The sequence below is a fragment of the Herpailurus yagouaroundi genome, unplaced genomic scaffold, assembly GCF_014898765.1.
Source record: "Herpailurus yagouaroundi ecotype Mexico unplaced genomic scaffold, PumYag 67700, whole genome shotgun sequence".
In the NCBI taxonomy this organism is placed as follows: domain Eukaryota; kingdom Metazoa; phylum Chordata; class Mammalia; order Carnivora; family Felidae; genus Herpailurus; species Herpailurus yagouaroundi.
The window spans coordinates 1,010,240-1,029,540 of NW_024420499.1; the positions used below are offsets into that span (position 1 = coordinate 1,010,240).

Sequence of the window (19,301 nt, forward strand, 5' to 3'; positions counted from 1 at the left end):
GCATGGGTTACAATCAGCTGGTCAATCTTCTGTCCCAACGAGATCAATCACGGTGACAGTTGCCACTATGGCCTCCTCCCTGTATTTTCTAAGCATGGAGGAGGACAAGTGAGCACCTGTCTCCTAGATTTTAGATTGAAAACATTACTTGAGCAAAGCAGGGTTCTTTACCCTCTGGCAGAATATGACCTTCTGAAAAAGGCTGGGAGTCCCCTAATGAACACGTCCACATTGCGATCGTGGTTTTCCTTTAAAAATGAAATCCCTCAAAGAAGTGGAGAATGGAATGTAACATTTACAATCTAATCATCAGCAAATGGCATTTAAGATGTTTGTTTCACCTTGTTTTAGCACATTAATAGAAGTCAGTAGGGATTTGATCAAAATATAGAAATATTTTTGTAACAAGAGAAGCCATGCAGGTTTCTTTTCCTAATAAAGGTAACATACCAAATAAATATCCATTTATGGAGCTGCTCAAGTAAAAGCAAAACCAGGAATATTAACAATCGGTAAGGATATTCATTCTTCCCTTAGAATATGATTGAAACAGTTGACATATTACATAATGTAATAAGATAGTACTACATAATGGTCAAAAACATATTACAAATGTTCACTTTCAACGTTGTACAAGGATTCCGTTGACCACATATTTGGCCTCTGTGTTTACTAATCTAAAGGCCCTGGGAATTCTCAACTTGCTTTCAATAAATAGTTCAGGGAATGAGCAGGTTCACATGAGCTCATCTGAGAAGGCACTGTCTGTGTCTGAAATTCTAGAGATTGGTTTGTTCAGGAAGATCAGTGAAACATTCCATTCAATCAGTCATTTCTTTCTACAGTAGAAGACAGAGTAATCTATAACTCTGTTATAGAGCCCAGTGAATTGTCCTGAAACACCAGGGGTACATATCTATCTTCTTACACTTCTCTCCGTCCCAGAAAATTTTCGTATTTCATCTGGAAGAAAGGGAATAGCCATCACCCTATTGGTCTCAGTTCAGCCTTTTTCTTTCTTGTTCTTACATACACTCTCCCTTAGCCACTCCTGGCTTTGTTCAAGTGCAAAAAATGAAGCCTGCCTGCTGCCTTTTTCAAAACAAGTTTGCCTTGCTCTAAGCCTGGCTTTTTGTGTTTCCTCTGGCTGGTTAGCCCTCTGGATATCACTGTGAGTTAGGGTCTGCATTTGCCTTCTCTGGTCTTATGCCTGGCCCCTTGCAACACCTTGTAAGGTGTCTCCAATCCCTAGAAGTTTTGGAATAAGGCCTAGAATTTGGATCATGGTCTTATTTTGCCAGAACAATGATTAAGTGCGCGCCTGCGCGCACGCGCGCGCGCGTGCACACACACGCACGCACACACACACACACACACACTCTACAGAAAATGATTAGAGCTTTGAATTGTGTTTGCTTCTACACCCTGAAATAATTGAGCCCCTTTTCAAAAGAAATAATCTAGTTTCAAATTCGGCCTTTATTTCAAACATACACTTAGCAATATCTGCAAGTGAATATTTCAGCGCATTGTCAATTGATTCCATATGATCTTCACTTTTCCTGTTTCTGTTCCCTCCCTTTTGGTCTGAAGTTTTCAAGGATTAGGTGCTTTATAAATTGAGGGGGTAGAATAGTCTAATATGACTGACGGAATAAAACAGATTGATTTAACATTCACACGCAGTATATGTGAAGACAGACTCTCAATGATTTACTTGCAACTCTATTTTCAGCTCTTTGCAGTTAGTTTTCAGCTGTTCCGATCTCTAATTTAATGCTTTATATAGTTGCCTCGGTACATGTACAGATTTAAATGTACAGGGCTATGTAATTCTGAAAAAGAAATACACTGTAAGTTTAAAAATTTCCAAGAGGCTATGTGGAAAGCCAGTAGAAATTTCTTAACACTTGGAATTCACTTTTTTTTTTAATTAATGAAAGGTGCTAGGAATAGTTTCCTGAAAGGACTTCAGTTTCCCTTCTCGTGCCTAGCTACACGAAAAGTTTTATCATGTGACAAAGGTAAATGAGCTAAGTATCGACTTAAATATTATTTATATTCCATCTCGTATTTTGTATCTCCTATAGTAAGTCGGCACAGACTTATGTATTGATAAGCATAACGACTTTTTTTAGCATGCCACAAGTTTAAAGTGCAGAATAAATATTAGGCCAGTGAAATTAATTTTTTCTTGCTCCTCGGATCCCTTTTAGATTAGATTTAGCTCCAACTTCTCCAGTTAATGGAGTAGAGCGCCCGTGTGCCTTATCAAATGTGATATATACGCCACTCTGATGGCTTAGGGCCACTTTCCCTGCTCCCTGCAAATAGGAAAACCCACTAAGGGAAGTGAGCCTATAGCCTTGAACCAGCTGGATTCACAGAGGAAATCTCAGCTTCTTTGGCAGCCTCTGTCACCTGCAGCCTAATGGCAGCTTTCATGTTCCAAAAATATGCCCTACCGGCTTCTCCCCAAAAGGGTTTCCTGCCATTCTGGGGTTGCGTCATTATCACGGGGGATGAAAATACGGTCCTAATCCAAGGAGGACATAAAGGGCACTTGCGAGGAGAAGTTGCAAGTCAACTTAACATAACAAATATATGCTGGGTGGGGTTCACTTACCTGCAAGAAATGTTCTTTTTGGACAAAGAAGTGAATGATCCCGAGCTGACTAGACCTATCTCACTGGAAACACTGGTGATGGAAGTGATTGCCACAGACGTTAGAGCAGGAAAGGAACTTCAGAGATCATTGCCATAGTCCTGAGCGGAGCGCCTGGCACAAAGTAGTCTCACAAGTAGTAACAGCTCAGTGAATCCGGTTTACTCTCTTTTTACAGATGAAAGAACCAAAGCCAACGGGAAGAAGTAATTTACCCAACGACATAAAGGTGGCCAGTGGCAACGCCAGGGCGAAAGACGGGAATTTCGAAGTCCTTATTGATTATTTTTTCTACCATACCCTTCTCTGTATTCATTCAGTCATTTCCAGTGTTGACTGAGAGGCTGTGAACTTGAATTATCACCATCCCGAGGACTTTGTTCACGTGGCCTCATGCCTGCGAGGCCCTGGAGGAAGACAACTGCTTAAATCAGCCTTAACTACTCTAGTCTACATCCATGTATCTCTTCCCTAACGTCCCACAGAGCTTCCCGCTTGCCTCACAAATTTTGATTTTAATTCAAAGGTTGGTGGATTTTTTTTGCAGGGATTTCACATGTATTTCTTGTGTCATTAATAAGTTTGCATGCTCCTCTTGGTGAAGGGATGTTTGCTTATAGTGCTTTCATATGTGTCAGCCTGTAAGTTCTTAGGTTTATGTGGGCGCATGAGAGTTAAGAATTAGCATCTAACTTAATAGCCAAATTGGGACATCTCTGAGTCTCAAAGAAAGTATTATCGACATTTATTCAGTAAGTACAAACCGTAACCTTCTTGGGCACCCTGGACTGGATGGTCACCCGAACGATAATGGACTTGATCAACTTGATCATTTCACTGGCGATTATACAAATGTCCAACTATGGGGTACCCCATTTTGCCCCATTTACCCCATTACACTGAGTGGAATTATTTCTAAAGTAGTAAGCATGGAAAAAATTTTGACAGGCTGTGGAATTCTATTTACTGGACACTTACCTGCATGCATTATTTGTTCAAAAGTTATTACAAATATTTCCATAGAAGATTTATTTGTTGCCTTAGTTTTTAAGCTGCAAGGCTAAAATTGATTGCAAGACTTTTGTTGGTCTTATTTTAATCATTCCAATATTGAAAATGTGGCGGGGCGTGAAAAAAATGGCATTTTCCCTTGATTCTTTCCTGAAGGTAAAATACGAAATCTGATGGCTTTCTATGTGGGGTAGGTGAAGTGGGGTGCTATGAGGAGCTATGGACAAAAAAGGTACAAATTTGAAGTTTAAAAATAGATTTAAATTTAAACGCTCTATTCAAAAAGTATCAAGACACCTATTATGATTTTAAATTTCCATTGCCATAAATTATGGAGATATTGGTAAAGGAAACAAACAAAATCCATGATCAATTCTTTTACAACTAATGACTGACTAACATTTTATAGCATTTACCCACTGTCAGTAATCAATAATGACATTGATTATGAAGAAATAATCAAATATACACTTCGATCCAATTTTCATGATATAAATATAGATTTTTTTGTTCAGATATCTAATAAAGGCCAGACATCCCAGAGAAAACAGTCCATAGCTTCAATTTGTTAATATTGCTAAATTAGAGGTTTCATGATAAAAATTTCCTGCAGGAGAATGAATTTTAAGCACTAGAACAATGGCAGTTACACCATCTGCTCCAGAGAGAAATTTGCTGTCTTGACAGTAATAAAGGACAAATAAGCAATATAGATACACCAAGCCGGCAAGAGGGTAAATGCAACAAGAAAAGAAGTATTTCTTTGATAAATTGCACTTTTCGCTGAATACCACTTTCTGTACTAAACAACCCCTCATTCAACTATAAGCAGATGTTTATCAAAGATAATTCATAGTCTTTATCACAAACACTGTTTTGTATTATGAGAGAATCTAAACAGCCATACTTGTCCATCTTCAAAGTTCTAAGAGAAATGAAAGGACATAAGCAGAAAAAGACAAGTAAAAATAATTACACGGGAAAACAAAATAGCATGTTGCCCTTAGGAAAAATGCTGAGAACAGACATTATGTTGACAGATTCTCACCTACCCACGCGGACCTCTAAGAGAAGCCCCTCAACTATGTTAAGAAATTAAGTTTTAAGAGTCTATTTAAAAAACCGTCTGCCCACATCTTGTTATCAGTGTAATAAGGCTGGTGAGGGATAGGGGAATTGTTCAGATGGCATTTATTCTGCATTGAAATAATAAGGGGAAAATAATAAGACCCTGTATTATTATAACACATTCATTCAGATGGGTAGTGGGTCATATGAACACTATCTTGCCATATTTCTGAAGAAATAACTGAAAAATATATACTGTGTAAAAAAGTCTTTCTAATGTGTCCTTGCTAACTGTCAGGAAAAGCGTGTCATTTTTTAAAACTGGGTTTTGTATTTCAGTCGACAAGGGTTTATGTAGTTTGATATGTATTTTTCACGGATATATTTCATGTCAATTGCCTGAAAATAGTAATATAATGAGCTGGGAGTTGTGTGCATTCTTTTGTAATGTTGGCCTAATTATCAGAACATAGCTATGACCTGTGAGCCCAGTGTCCTTTCTGGCAGAGGACCCTAGGGACATTTCCTAGGAAGGTGAGTTTATCATCTATAATGTCAGCACACACAAAAAAGTGCGAGGTCTTCCTTCAAAATAATTATTAAATAACTTTCCATGAATTTATGTCTCACAAACTAATCTTTACTGCATTTTGTTTATTATTTTTTTTAAGCAGGTTCCACGCCCAATGTGAGTCTTGAGCCCATGACCTCGAGATCAAGAGTTGCACGCTCTACTGACTAAGCCAGCCCTAGGTGTCCCCCTTTTCTGGATTTTAAATGAGTGTCAGTGTATATTTATTTGCCACCTAAAACAGAGCCAAATTTTTATGGTTCTAAAAGCGTGAGATTCAATTTTCTAGAGCTTTCTTTCACTTCTGGTTCCAAGAATTCATGATGGACTTCGTAGCAAAATTACATGAATTTATCCCTCAATAATTATTTACTGAACTTCTGCTTTATGCAAGGCACTGGGCTGAGTGCTTCTGTAAGTACTAAGATGTATGAAAGGACAGGGTCTTTTCTTTCAAAGAGTTTACAACTTGGCTTATAAGATAACTTTCATGAATACAAAAAATGGGAAAGGGGTCATTGCCAAGCTGGTAGAGGGAGAGACTGGGGGGGGACTTGAGTGTCCAAAGGCATTATGAAGGGAAGAAGGGGCCAGGAATGGATCTTGCACATAGATCTAAATTATAAGAAATAATTGAAAAGGAATTCTATCGGCATGAGTTTAAACAGACTGTTATATATGGGGAACGAAGAGGTTGCGAAGGCAAGTGTGTCAGGAGGCTTGTAGGAATGTGGAGAAATACATTTTTCAAGTTTTATTTTAAGGTTTTGTTTATTTTAAAAATTTAAATTAAAAAGTAATTTTGGGGGGGGATGAGATATTAAATGTATGTGAATCTGAGCTTTTCTGTACTTAATGGTTTTTCTTTAAAAAAAAAAAAAATGTTTAAAATCATCCAGAGCCAGTACATGCTGCCAGGACTGAAATAATCAGAAATGTCTTCGGTCACAGACGCTGGGCACCCCAGTCTTGTTTGGAATTTTCCAAAGCGTGAAGCCTCTCCAGTGGTGGAGAATGAGAATAATGCCACATTGAAAAGAGCCAGTCCGACACAGGGGATCCCAAGTTATCTTTGTTCAGTTTGATGAAAGTGGAATAGAAGTTTTTGGCTTTCCCAAGTTCCTTGGCAAACGCATCAGCTTGGACGGGGGCCAATGTCTGCAAGATTCTTCTAAGCTCAATCTCACTTTTATCACATTAAAGGGAAAAGTGAACCTATCTCTCCTGTCTGAAGAACACTTAAAGGGCAATCTGCCAGCGGAGTAAAATGAGTTTCTCTTGTCATGTCATCATCATGGCAATGTTGGGTCCTTCCAGCATTGTCGACCTTATTTGACGGACTTGGGAAACTGAGTCCAAGAGGGGTTCATGTGAATCGCCAAGAGCTACACAGCTAATAATAACGGTGGTGATAATGTAATGACAGTAACATTTTTGGGTTCTTGGTAACTGGAATATGGACACAGTCGCCTTTATTTAGTAGTACCAGGTACTGAGCTGTTTGATTTGTCTCTCCGCCCCCTCACTTGTCTTAGGCAGGGTCCCAGGACCCAGTAGATCTGTACCCACCCGCATGCAGGAGTAGCCCACAGAATGACTCTCCCAGCTTTGTGGAGGGATTTGCTCTTGCACTGCTCGATGCCCAGTTGGTCAGGGAGAAGCCCAATGGGTCACTTGCCAGTGCTTGTAGACGGTAGAGCTGGGGCCGGGAGCCCATGCTCTGTGCAGAAGAACCAGCTTGGAAGAGGGGTGGATATGAGACCTGAAACATGTCAGGATCCATGCTTCATTGGCTCAGTACGACTACAAAATACCTGGGTCAGCTTTAGGGGAAGGAAATGTGAGTTTAGAATCAGGCAGATCTGGGTTCAGAATCCCAGCTCTGTCACTCACGAGCTGTGGAACCTTAGAAACTCACTTGAGCCCTCTTGGCCTGTGTTTCCTTATATGGTAATGGGAGCGATAATGACTTGGTTATTGACAGTTGACTGTTGGGACAATTAGAAGAAATAACTTGCAGAGTCCAGTCTCGTACCTGACATCCGTAGATGTTCAATAAGTAACAGCCATTGTTATCACCAAACATCTCCCGCCTCGCCAAAGGCGATTCTCTTTCTCTTTCAAATTACCATTTGTGAGGAACTTGGTTAAAAATGTGTGGAATTTTTAAAAATTCACACTTTTACATGTTTTTCTGCTTGTCTTATAATTTCCCCTTACAAAAGCCAAGTTGCTTTGTGCCTAATTATTTATGTTGGCTTAAGTGTTGGATAGGACTATTCAAAATTGCTTAGGGACACCTGGGTGGCTCAGTCAGTGAAGCATCAGACTCTTGGTTTCAGCTCAGGTCATGATCTCACGGTTTGTGGGATCGAACCCCACATCGGGCTGTCTCCTGTTAGCACAGATCCTGTTTCAGATCCTCTGTCTCCCTCTCTCTCTCTCCTTCCCCACTCGTGCTCTCTCTCTCCCTCTCTCAAAAATAAACACACACACACACACACACACACACACACACACACACACACAATTAAAATTGCTTAAATGTTCCTGACCAGAACTTGTAGATCATTATCCTTGAATTATGTGACAAAGACACATGTTTCCCGTGAGTCTGGAAGAAACTCACATTCTCCCAAATGGGCAAAACGGAAAAGCATCCATTTGATATGCCTCCCATTTTTTGCTGGGTTATGACTGAAAACCTGCACATCAAGCAGCGACTGTCAAATAATCATCATTCCATCTTTCTTCTTGTTTTCCTTCACGAAGTCATTGTTGAAATGCTACGAACCATGCACTACTCTAAATGTATATAGCGTTCTTCTTGTCAAAACAAGTCTTTCTCTATCGCCCTTCTAGTTTTGCCCCAGCCTGGTATGCTGCCTTACTAAATGATGCCCACTGGGATACTTGGCCATCTTGGAATTCTAAGAATAGTCTGGCCTCAGGTGCATAGAACAGAAATAATTATAACCCTTGGTAGGTGAGTCACCATCATCTCACCAAACATGGTGGCATTGATACAATTAATTCATTAAGCAATTAAAAGTTAAAACAACATGTCCTATACGCATTGTGTATACTCAATTTTAGAAGACAATGCCAACTTTTTTCCCCAAGTGGTTGTACCAATACATACTTCGGCCAGTAATGCATAAAACATCTAGATGGCCCACGTTCCTTCAAATGCTTGGCTCTTCCAAGTTTTTAAAGTTTTACCAATATAGTTGCTATAAAATGTTTCATTTCTTTCTTGCCTGCCCCTCCCCCAGATGAAGAAGTCCCATTACCAAAGTTGGGGTTTCGAGCTTTTCCTGGACACTCGAAAGAGAATGGAATGAAAAAGCAGAATTTTCCCAGCGAAATGAAAACTACAGGTGATATCCTAGACTCTTCTAGGCCAAAGGTTTTAAAAAATGAGGAGGAAGAAAACAATTCAAATGAACGGAACTCACTTAAAGAGTAGGAAAAAACAGTGCACTTCAAAAATTAAAGTGCATATATAGGTTTATCTGTGATGTATAAAGGACCATATTTTCCTGCCTAAAATTCTAGAATAATGGCCACTTGAAGGAGGAAATATGCATTAACCTTTGTTTCTGCTCTTCCAATGAAGAAGACCTACCTATTTACCAAGTGTTGGTTAACGAGTTACCATATTGACACTCTCTTGAATGTGCAGAATACTTGATAGACATAAGTACGAAAAGAGGGAAAATAACGTGTGACAAACTGGTTATTAATTATGGGTTTTAATAGTTTGCATTTCCTGTAGAAGACCATCCATTTAGGAAGTTGTGGTCCATTTAGTTCAGCATTCAGAAAAATACATGTTCATTATCCCACAGTTTTGAAAAAGAGTGGTTACTCAGAGTCATTGTTTTGTATGTAATTATGAAGACAGCAGCCTTAATCCTAAATTATAAGATCACTTTCAGAAAGTTGTAGTAGAGGCAAGAAATTCAGTCAAGGTTTTTACCTTATTAATGGCTGTCAATCTATCTCTATCTTTGGTGACGTGACACTATTCTAATTACGTCTAATCACGTCCCATTAAAATTATGTACTTGCCTAACATTAATTGCAACTATATCATTCAATGCCTTTTGCTTTCATGGAAGACTGAAATTTGAGAGGAGCATGTCTAACAAATAAAAATTCTTTAATATAAAGACATAAACACCAGGGGCGCCTGGGAGGCTCAGTAAGTTAAGCGTCCGACTTTGGCTCAGGTCATGATCTCACAGTTCGTGAGTTTGAACCCCGTTTCTGGCTCTGTGCAGACAGCTCGGAGCCTGGAGCCTGCTTCGGAATCTGTGTCTCCCTGTCTTTCTGCCCCTCCCCCGCTCTGTCTGTCTGTCCCTCTCACTCTCTCAAAAATAAATAATCAATATTAAAAAAGAATTGAAAAGAAGCACATCTATAAACTTTGCTTTCAGATTGGCACTATGATCCAATGAATAGGTCCTCTACCCATGATCATTACAGACTTTTCACAAGATAACTATATATTTGACAGAAAAACCAAATGTCTCTCTTTTGTTTGCTGTTACCATATCCTTCTAAAAAAATTAGTGGTGACCACACTGTGACGAGCCCTGAGTAATGCACAGAATTGCTGAATCATTATGTTGTATACCTGAAACTAATGTAGCGCCGTATGTTAATTATACTTCAATTTTCTTTTTTAAATATTTTTGAAAATTTATTTTTGAGAGCGTGCAAGCGAGGGGAGGGGCCGACAGAGCAGGACAGAGGATCGGAAGGGGGCTCTGTGCTGACAGCAGCGAGTCGACTGTGGGGCTTAAACTCACAAACTGCGAGATCATGACCCGAGCTTCAGTCGGACGCTCAACAGACTGAGTCACTCAGTTGCCCCTTCCATTTTTTTAGATCAACCAGCAAATGTCAATGGAGTCCCTACCATGTCAGAAGGACTTCTGTGCATGTCTGGAGAGGGTGTAAAAAGACAAATAGACTGCTTAATGAGATAGAAGAGAAGGATGGCAGCTATGGATACAATTCATCCCATCTTATGAGCTCACTTTCGATGGCTCTCCCTCTGAAATGCAGGCTTCGTTGATTTCTTCCCTCTTTGTACCTGTATGATCCTTATTGCGTAGGGCACACTATTTAGCTCTTTGTAACATTCTGCTTTTGTTTTGGTTTCATGTTAATCTCATCTCACTGGTAAGATCATGAGCAAGCTGGGAGGTCAGAGATCATGGCCAATACAACTCCTGAAATTTGGGGGTCAGCACTATGCCAACTCCTGGAACCCCTGGCATAGTGCTGATCCCATAATAGTTCTCCATAATTACTTTGGCTAATTAATCTAATATTCATTCTTTATTCGAACCTCCAAAGACACAAAGGGAAGGAAAGATGATGAAGTTCAGTGTATCACCGTCAGCTACTAGTTCTAGACTGTTCTATTACCCAAATGTTTACAGCAAATTGTGTCAAAACCTCTGAATAATTTAGAGTAATAAACAGCATGCTTTTCCTGTGACAGGGGTATTTTGATATGTTCATTGTAGTGTTTTGCTTTTTAAAAACGAGGTTACATCATTTTTCGTTCTAATGCAAACTTAATGCACTACCTATTAATACGAACAGTCAAACAATACTGATCTTGGCTTTATGTAATTTTCCCAAAAAATAAACTGAGAACTTGATGTTCTCTGGAGCATGATATCATAATGTATAATGAAGGAAAAGCTGCCGGAGCCACGTTCTGCCAACTCCTACTATCCAAATTGCCACTGACCTTCCCCTGAAGGCTTTAGAGAGCCTCACTATCCGGTCCTCTTCCTCTAATTCAGTAACCATCTATCACTTCTCACAGCTATAACTCTGCCATAGGGAATGGCAACCAGTCAATTGTGGGAGAGAAATAAACAAATTATATTTCAAGGACAGAGCTCGATGGTGGCTAGCAGTAACACTAAAGACATTGATCTGGGAGCAAGTCACGGATTATAAAGTAGGGTGCATAGAAACTTGAAACAAATCGTGTTGGTTCCTTCTCTTTCATTTGCTTTGGCGCCTGCCTTGGGAATCTAACATACAGACCCATTCCCTGAGCTTAGGAATCTTGAGAAGCGATGAGCTCCATTCGACTTTTTCGATAAGGTTGTCTAGATAGGAGATAGGACACTAAGTAGCTGATCAGATTTTTGAAGCTGTGACTTGGAAAAACCTTCACCTCATCAGAGTCCCAAACACTGGGCAACTCCCCCAGCATGACTTGACTTTGTAGCCACCTGGTGGTCGGGCATGCTTGTTACAGGTGTAATCACTGGAAAGCCCACTACCAAAGCGTCGAAACTGTGAGACAGAGGTGACAGATCCACCAGTTTATCTGAGCACTTACAGGCGTTTCTCTTTGGAAGAACAGCTATAAATATTATCAAAACCCCTTATTCAGCATCTCCCTTTTTAAATATCTTCTCCATGTTGCCCTCGCCTTATCTATCCCGCCTTATCCCGTTACTGACTATAACCCAATAAGGTCACAGGCCCCATCGGCTCCCACTCATTCCTTGCTAATTGGTTTCCCAGCTTTTTGTGGAGCCCCTGCCCCTCAACACACACTCCTGAAGTGCCCTTCTTCCCGCCCGATCTACATTCTAAACTCAACTGTCTTCAGTGTTGAGCTCCCAGGCCACTTCTCTACGGTATCACGATCCCAGCTAATTTGACCCTTTCTCCTTGGCCTTTATCGCTTGGTTTCCCTGAGCTATCTTTTCAATGATAGGTTCTCTGGCAAACATTTTTTCCCCAAAGCGTCCCTCTCTGAAAAGGTACGTTCTAGGCCGGCTGTTAGGTAACAATTTAGAGAAGACACTGAAATATCAGGTTTCTCTAGGATACTGGAGTTACTTGGTCGTCTTCTCTCCTTTTAGAATCCGAGGTTACTGGTAGTCAATACACCAAGATCTGTTTGTCAACTGAAAATCTGGCTTACCCTTTAAAAGCATGAGGACTGCCAAAGCTCATCAAAATGAATATTAATTGAAGAAAAGCACCAAGGAGCAAACAATGTAAGGCAGGTGTGCTGTACTTAAATGTTAGCACATCGAGTACCAAAATCAATTTTTAAATATAATTAAAAAAAAATAAAGTGTAATAAGGCCTAATTCATTTGTATTTTTATATCCAGGGGAATATGATGTGTTTTGTTTAAATGAATTTACAGAGCTAAGTATATATCCAATTTAAAGGGAACTTTCTTTATGGAAATCTAAAGATATAAAAATAATAAATAATAATGGAAACGAGTCATTAATTCACTCTTTCGTCCAACATGTATTGAACACATTTATCAAGCACTTTCATATTATCAATAAACATTGCCTCAACTATTAAAAGACAATTGTCGGGGGCGCCTGGGTGGCTCAGTCGGTTAAGCGTCTGACTTCGGTGCAGGTCATGTTCTCAGGGTTCATGAGTTCAAGCCCCACATCAGGCTCTGGGCTGACAGCTCAGAGCCTGGAGCCTGCTTCGGATTCTGTGTCTCTCTCTCTCTCTGCCCCTCCCTTCCTCATGCTCTGTCTCTCTCTGTCTCTCTCTCTCTCAAGAATAAACATTAAAAAAAAATTTTCTAAAATAAATAAAAGACAACTCTTGAACTGGGGCAAAAAAATGAATGAATTATACTATTTTAATAGGATTATAACTAATATTCTTTTGTTACATACACAGATATGTAAGAAATAAACTACAGGAAATAGAAGGTGGGGCAGAAAATCAACCAGAAACTTTGAAGTATGTTCTGAGTATTTCAGCCCTAAACTCAACTTTCTGATTCCACACACTTAAACTAAAGTCATTTTTTAGTCAGACATTGTTTTCTGAAGATACACGGTCAACTTCATTACCCAGGGGCCTACTGCTAAATAACTGGAAGCATTGACATCGACTGTCTTATTGGGTTGTATTTAAGAATAAAGAGCATCCTTCAAGAGAAAATTTATGTAGTTTTGACATTTACCAAGTGGCCTCCATATGCTAGAGACTTTAAGTGGGTTGTTTCATGTAATCCTGTGACCTACTTGTATTATATTGACTTTCACATTATGGTTGAGGTAAAAAAAAAAAAAAAAGGCTTAGAGGCAGCAGGTAAATAGCAGTGATACTATTGACCATAATAGCAAGAAAACAACGATGAATTTCTGTTTGGCATCTGGTATGTGCTATGTATTTAATATTTTCAGATTTACACACTAGCGGTTTTTCTTTTTTTTTATGTTTATTTTTGAGAGACACAGAGAGACAGAGCCTGAACTGGGGAGGGGCAGAGAGAGAGGGAGACGCAGAATTCGAGGCAGGCTCCGGGCTCCAAAGTGTCAGGACAGAGCCCGACGCGGGGCTTGAACCCATGAACTGTGAGATTGTGACCTGAGCCAAAGTCAGACACCCCACAATAGCAATTTTTCTTAGGCAAGTCCAAAGGAGTCAGGGAACCTTGAATAACTCACTTAAGCCCTCTTGGACTCATATGTTAAGTTTTCATAATAACAACCACTTTTACTAAAATGTGAAAATTAAATGGAATAATTTGTATAATTTTCACTATATTGCCTGGCGTTGAGTAGATGTTCAATAAACAATGATTTATATTATAACTAAATGCAACATCTCTCCTTATTTGATGGAAACCTGGTCCCAGGTCTTTTGAATGTTAAAAAAAGTTTAAAATTTCCTGTGTGTACATTTGGTATTCTTCCTAACTTCCATTAATAAGTTGCCTTGGGGCGCCTGGGTGGCGCAGTCGGTTAAGCGTCCGACTTCAGCCAGGTCACGATCTCGCGGCCCGTGAGTTCGAGCCCCGCGTCGGGCTCTGGGCTGATGGCTCGGAGCCTGGAGCCTGTTTCCGATTCTGTGTCTCCCTCTCTCTCTGCCCCTCCCCCGTTCATGCTCTGTCTCTCTCTGTCCCAAAAATAAATAAACGTTGAAAAAAAAAAATAAGTTGCCTTTCCTGTCATGGTTAGTCAGTATTTGAAAGTCACGTATAATTTTCTGACCAAAATGTTGGCTTTCCCTCCATTGTGGAACAGTGAAAACTTTCCCTCTGCCTTCTATTTTTTTCTTTACCCTTGGGGATTATGACTGAGTCGTAGCTCCTCGTAGATGCATTCCCTATCTTGGAGAAAATCTAAGTAAATAAGTGGTCATTTCCCTATTTATTAGATTGTTGTAAGAATTAAAAAAAAAAAAATCCTTAAGTTCCTTGTATATAATAAGTTCCCAGCAAATCATGTTTTAAGTGTAATTACTTATGAGAGGTAGAGAGAGAAAGAGAGTACAGGGGATGGGCAGAGAGAGAGAGGGAGAGAGAGAATCCCAGATAGGCTCCAAGCTGTCCGTGCAGAGCCCGATGTGGGGCTTGAACTCACTAACCTTGAGACCATGACCTGAGCCGAAGTCGGATGCTTAACTGACTGAGCCACCCAGGTGCTCCCCAAGCAAGTCTTAATTCACTTCTAGCATTCCAATGAAACACAACTGTAAAACAACTGGACAAAGTCCTTCTGGGATGGATGATGTGAGAAATGGACAGCGAACTAGAGGAAGAGCTTTCTCCAAAGTATTGGGACTGAGTTACTTTTGTACTTGACATTCCATCTTTCACCATTTCCAGCTCTGGTGTTGGGTCAGGTTCCATTGCCTCACTCTACCGCCGCTTCCAGAGAAATAACAGACACATGCTCATTTCACCTCTCAGTGTGTAGGCCTACTCTCCAGCTCATCAGCAATGTGAGTCAGCCGCTGAGGCGTTTGGAGAGGCCGTGTTTTTAATCTTCACTCATCAGTTCTTGGCTTCCCTTTGTAGTCGGCTGTGTGCTTTGTAATAATGGACAAAATGGCTTGACTGGCCTGCCCTGCCTGGCTTTGTGATCTTCATTTCACTTTTCCTCAATGAATTTGCAAACCTCGATTCTATAAATGCTTCCCTAGACCTCTCATCTGAGAACAGTCTGCTGTCACTTGCAGAGAGTCCTGACCTTTCCAATGTCGCTTTTCCTGGTTTCCTCAATCATTGCTACCCTCTTCCTCCCTCTCGGCAGACCAGGCTTCTCTGAACGTTCCAAAATGTGGAACTTAATCACATCCTCCACTTCGTATTCTGCACGCTCGCTTGACACAACTCCTCATGAAAATCTGCAACGCCTTGTGTCTTCGAGTCACAACAATCTTCTCTACAGAGCCTCTCTCGCCGGACACGTCCGGCCTACCCACTGGCACTTTATCCTCTCGCGGGACGATCGGCAAACTATATACACTGTCTTTGTATATGGCCCACGAACTAAGAATGGCACTTGCATTTTTTAGATGGTTTTAAAAAACAAATAAAAAGATGAATGATATGCCATACTCTGTGAAAACTGTAGACATTTGAATTTCAGTGTTCATAAAGTTTTATGAGCAACCATTCCTCTCGATGTTGCCCGTGGCCGACGGTATGCTAGAACAGCAAAGCTGAGTTGTTGCCAGAGACTATGTGGAACACAGCGCCACAAATAATTACTACCTGGCCCTTTACAGAAGAAGGTTGTTGACCCCTGCTGTTTTACCGTGCTCCCGCAAGTATAGTTCACGGACCGACGATATCGTCACCTGGGAGCTTGTTAGACACGCAAACTCTGGCTCCTTTCCGGACCTACTTAAGCAGAATCTGCAGCTTAACAGGATCCCCAGATGATTACATCCACAATAAGGCTTGAGAAACATTGCTCCGGCACTCATCGTGCCGTCTTAAAATTGTTTGTCAATATTTTAACAGACGAAAAAAATGGAAACATGACTAGGGTAGTAAAATGTATGAGTTACGGGAGATATATGCAATCGAAGACAAATTTGGTTCACTGCATAATAGCTAAGTGTAATTTAGTGGAATAAAAATAAAATACAATGTGAAATTAAAGCAGGAATAAGAAATCTTAGTTGGCCAGGAGGAAATATAAACTCAGAATCATATCATTTATCAACGTGTTCGTCTAGCAGCATCACATTTCAATCATATTCACATATATTCATATATTGAATGATACCTTCATACTACAATCAATATATATATATATTCCATTTTTTTAACGTAAAAGGTGAGCCCCATTAGCACTAGTTTTTAATACTTTATAGGTTATGCAGAATTAATTTGTCACAAATTTGAACTCGCTTATTTAATGTTTATTTATTTTTGAGACAGAGAGAGACAGAGCATGAACGGGGGAGGGTCAGAGAGAGGGAGACACAGAATCTGAAACAGGCTCCAGGCTCTGAGCGGTCAGCACAGAGCCCGACGCGGGGCTCGAACTCACGGACCCTGAGATCATGACCTGAGCCGAAGTCGGCCGCTTGACCGACTGAGCCACCCAGGCACCCCTGAACTTGCTTATTTAATAATGCATAGCAGTGATAGGATTTGGTTATCTGATGTCTTTTTATATGTGAATTGCTGGTAGAGTTAATGTCACATTTGAAGACATGGTGATACGTTTACTGCTGTCACAGTTAATTGATAGCTCCCATCTGCAACCCTATGTTAAGGTCTTAGTACCTGAGGCCTCTAAAATTTTTCACTAGGCTGCAATATATATATAGCTACCAGTAGGGGGCGGCGAGTAGAAAAATAGCCTGCACAATTAAGCAACCACAGATCAACTACTTCCAAGAAGTTACACGAATGACTTTTGAACAAATACCTATGTGTTCATTGAGTTATTCAGTCAATGACTATTTACTGAATCATATGCTAGGCACTGTGCCGGATGCTGAAAATTACAACCTTCAGCCAAAGCAAATCCTGCCCTTCATCTCCTGACGTTCACATCTAGTGGAGGAGATAGGGATCTCTAAGCACAAGCATAAATGGACAAACTTAATATAATGTATAAACATAAACGTATAAACCGCAGTAAGTGCTATGATGGTGGTGTGAGCGTTAGGAGAGGTGGGAAATGCAAGGAACGATTCACAACAGAGGCGAGAGCATGATGTGTTCAAGGAACTGAAAGTAGACAGTTGTAGCCGAAGCATTCATGAGGGAGGTGAGGGAAGAGGGTAAACTATGGCACTGAAGATGTCGACAGGGGTCAGATTAGGTTCTCTTACAACCCATAACAAAGATTTTGGTATTTATTCTGAGAGCACTAAGAATAGGGAGGATGGGATTTGGGAGTGCAAATGTGTAATTGGGGCAATCATTTCGAAGGGTGTTCCTGTACTCAGACAAGAAAGTGATGGACAAACCAAACCCAGTATAAGGATGCTAGAAATGGAGTGAAGATATTCAGAAGCTAAAGTTGCCAGGAGTTGGTGATGAAATTGGTTATGGGGCATAAAGGACAGGAAGATGTTCAAGGATGACTGACAGTTTCTTGCCCAACCCAACCGTCTAGATGACAGTGTCATTGGCAATGATGTTAAGAACCTTGCAACACGTGGAGAGTATATTCTCATATAATCAAAACCCTATGAAGTCAATACGAACACTCCATGGAAAGACAATTAATTACATAGAGATTTTAATTGATATAATAGAGTTTTAACGAACATACCACAAATACGTGATTCGCTTTTCACATTTTATTAGTATCTTTGTATAAGCTTACTATCAGTTTTTATTTGTCTCTAAAGATACAAATGAAGATACTTAGTTTTGAGAAAGCTAAATGAACAATGATGCCTAGAGGTACGAAGAGAGAATATTTCAGAAAGCGACTGTTAGCAAGCTCTCATATACCATGTGTTATTTGTCTGGGTCATAGGTTTAATTTTTAAACGAGAGTAAAATGTGATAGAAACATGATGCAAATATGCACATGTGCATTTCATACAACGCGTAACAACTTCTGCCTCATTAAAATATCTGTACCTTTTGGGAAGGTAATATGTGCCATTTCTAAAATGATAGCAATATGTACTTAAGACTAATAAATACGAAATCAACATTCTCTACGTCATAAACTCCTTGATCCCGACGGCCTCTTATACCACATGTATTAATTTAATTGTTGCAGTTCCTTAAGTTACGCCCATGTTTAAAAGAAAGTTACACCCATATTTGATATTTCGGGAGATATGAATGTTTTGAAAATGCAAAATTTAGAAGTACAAGCATAGCTTTGAAAGGTGTATGTTCAAAATCAGAAAATGTACATATAAAATTATTTCGCTGCTATGATCTAGTGTGAATGGCCATGCAACTGTACCTTGAAACTGCTAGGCTGCTGAGCTTTCCAAAATAAAGTGATTTTTGCTTATTTTGAGAAGTTGGAACATTTTAGCACGGGCACATTCTGAACCACGTTGCCAGCCTTGTTGGCTTTGGGTGCAGACTAGTCAGAGTGAAAAATATGTGTGGTATGTAGTTTTTCAAGTTATCAGTTGGCTCAATTGGATTATTGAAATCAATAAATATTTCTTCACTCAGTTAAAGCCATGTTTTTTAGTTCTATTGATTATTATAAAAGACTACTTCAATTTTTGGAATATTAGTACAAGTAAAAATTGTGAGGAATGTGGAATTATCTTATAAAGGTTTAGGTTTTCTTATGCTCTAAATATGTATATATATTCACTACTGAAAGGCATGCCTGACTGAGTATCTATTCCCAAGGTGCTATTATTTTATCACTACTAGTTCAATAGTTACTATTGCACTAATTATTGAATATATCATTAAATGCATATTATGTACAAGACACCATGTTGGTTCCTGTAGGTGGTATAAAAGGCATATTCTACTCATGGAACACACAACATTTTAATACTCAATTCTGTACCCTTTCATGAGTTTTGATTATGTTTCATTTCCTTTAACCAAATGAAGAGCTGAAGAACAATAAGATGTACGTAGGTAATAGCTGATTTTTGTTAGCGTCTACTTATGTCTTCCTTTAAGTCATTTGGTAACCAAAACAACTTTATAATAATACTCAGTTATATATCAGAGAACTTACACTGCAAAAAAATCCT

General features: G+C 39.7%; 1 protein-coding gene and 1 non-coding gene across 3 annotated transcripts in view; both read right to left on the bottom strand.

Moving 5' to 3' along the window:
* HTR2C (5-hydroxytryptamine receptor 2C) overlaps window positions 1-19,301 on the bottom strand; it is a 294,529-nt gene that overhangs the window by 248,480 nt on the left and 26,748 nt on the right. The window lies entirely within an intron of this gene.
* Window positions 6,873-7,001, bottom strand: LOC121025785 (small nucleolar RNA SNORA35). The gene has a single exon (XR_005788148.1). It is a non-coding gene; the product is annotated as a small nucleolar RNA SNORA35 (small nucleolar RNA).